The sequence below is a fragment of the Callorhinus ursinus genome, unplaced genomic scaffold, assembly GCF_003265705.2.
Source record: "Callorhinus ursinus isolate GAN/ISIS: 27379988/994484 unplaced genomic scaffold, GSC_fseal_2.0 scaffold1, whole genome shotgun sequence".
Taxonomy (NCBI): Eukaryota; Metazoa; Chordata; class Mammalia; order Carnivora; family Otariidae; genus Callorhinus; species Callorhinus ursinus.
The window spans coordinates 103,888,445-103,890,882 of record NW_027397063.1 but is presented as its reverse complement, the minus strand read 5'-3'; the positions used below and the strand labels follow the sequence as shown (position 1 = coordinate 103,890,882).

At 48.9% G+C, this 2,438-nt stretch overlaps 1 pseudogene; it reads left to right on the top strand.

Moving 5' to 3' along the window:
* Window positions 1–852, top strand: part of LOC112820033 (SREBP regulating gene protein pseudogene) — a 7,896-nt pseudogene extending 7,044 nt beyond the window's left edge.
* The last annotated feature ends 1,586 nt before the right edge of the window (window positions 853–2,438 follow it).

The window sequence follows — 2,438 nt, the reverse complement described above, 5'->3', positions numbered from 1 at the left end:
CACACACACACACACACACACACACACACACACACACACACACACACTGCAAAGCCATAGAATATCTCTGGAAGACTATGACCAGAAGCTGTTTTATCTGTCAGGGTCCATTCAGGAGACAGAAATTACACAATAATTTGAATAGTGAAGGCTTAATATAAAGACGAGTTAGTGGCTGCCGGACACTGGCTGGGCCACCACCCTCTACAACTGATGGGGCCACTGGCCACGTAGAGGCCATGCCGCCTGGACCTTGACCTGCCCCGCTGAACAGCCCGCCACCATGCCCGGCATTCGCGGGCGCCGTGAACATGGCCGCCAGGGTGTGGCGCCAGCTCCTCCTCTGGAAGAGGTGGCTGCTCGCCCTGGTCTTCCGACTCTTGCTCGCCTACTTCCTCCTCAGCACCTTCGAGCAGGAGGAGAGGGCAGTGAGAGATCAGAATCTCCTCTAGGTTCAAGACCATGGCCAGCCCATTCTGTGGAAAGTGCAATTGCAGCTGGGCAACAGCAGGCCAGCCTGGCCACCGGTGCCGGAGCTCCATTCGAGGGAAGCATCTCGTCACTGACAGGCTGGGATACATTTGTGAAAGGGAGGATTTGCTGGTGAATGGCCGCTGGAACGTCAACGTCCCTGGCACAAAGCAGTACCGCTGTGGTGGCTGTTGGCCCCACGACTGCTGCCGCGCTTGCAAGTACTGCGTGTCCTGCTGCCTGCAGCCCAGCAAGTGACTTCTCCTGGCATGCTTCCTCACCTGGGCAGCCATGGTGTTCCAGAACCTCTTCATGGCCGTCAAAGATCACTTTGAATTGTGTTTGGCCAAGTGCAGGACCTCATCCCAGGTTCCCAAGTAGTTGATGCTGGCTCCTGACTTGATCTGTTCATCATGACAAGGGTAAGAGAAAAAAATTAAATTACAGGAGTATCCAGCCCTCTCCCCGCCCACCGCCCACGCAAAGATGGACCCGGGGTCATTTCGTAGTGAGTTGAATGGTGGCTGCACAAAAAGGATGCGTTCACTTCCCGACCCCTTGGAACCTGTGAATATGAGGCTATTTAGAAAAGTGTCTTTGCAGATGGAATTAAGTTCAGGATCTTGAAATGAGATCACCTTGGATTATCTGGGTGGGCCCTAAATCCAACGACAAAGTTCCCATGAAACACACAGAGGAGGTACACACAGAGGAAGGCCGTGTGGAGATAGAGGCAGCCACAAACCCAGGGATGCTGACAGCCACCAGGAGCTTGAAGAGGCAAAGAACAAAGCCCCCCTAGAGCTCTGGAAGGAACACGGCCCTACCAACACCTTGACCTGGGACTTCTGGCCCCCAGAGATGTTAGAGAATAGATTCCTGTTGTGCTAAGCCACCAAGTTTGTGGCAATTTGTTTTGGTAACCCTGGAAAACTAATAGACATTTCTTCTTGCATTAATGGAAAAGGGGCCAAGTTAAAAAAAAAAAAAAAGGATATTGGAGAAGTCAGTAGGATTTAAATAACAAGTTGGATTTATTGAGTATTATACCATATGCCAGGTACCTGCTTCAGTTAAAACATGACAGAAATTTGACCCAGCAAGATGAGCCCCGGAGCTTATCTTTTTAACTCGTTACCCTGTACTTCTAGGAAAGAATGGAAGCTGGAAAGGAACGTGGGAAGGGAGTGAGAAAAATTAGGAAAATTGGGGGTAATTTGAGAGAGATTTGGGGGTCAATTGCCATGGAGGTGAGATACGAGTTTGTAAGTTTTGTTTTACATTATGAATAGAATTTTTCAGGGGTGATCCTTGAGAAATTTGGCAAAGATTTAAAGTGCTCTCCAGTTGATTTTTTTTTCTTTGACTTGAGACTCTGAAGAGACCTGGACATTTGGTACTTTTGTTTTATATGAGTTACATTTTCACGCAGTTGCCATTCATGCACTGAGCTCCATTTGGCTTGTGTGCCGGCATCTGTGCTCAGAGGTGGGCAGACCTGCAGATGAGTGAGAACAAGATCCTGCCTTGGGAGGCTCAGCTCATCCTGGTTCTGTAGACAAAGACTGTTGAGTTTGGACATCATTCTGTGGACAGTGGGAATTTGTATGCAGGGGGGACAAAGCTGAGAGAGAGTGAGAACTGGTTCTGTGTTCCCCAGGCTGCTGAGCCTTCTGGATCTGTGAACCCCCACCCCTAACCTTTAGCGGGCTCTTGGCTAAGAGGATAAACTGAACCTTGCTAGTCTACTGAGGGTTAAAGGGCTAACTCATTCAGGTAGCACAATCAGATTAAAAATGTTTTTTTTTTATGGGGGGTAGGTGGGTGTGTGTGAAAGAAAGGGGAAATGGGGTGTAGCATGGTAGATTGGCTTTCCTTTAATCTTATCTCCTTTAGAGCCCCTACTGAACCCAGTCATAGAGTTAGTCCTGGCTTTCAGAAAATATGTGCCTTGACAATATGGACAA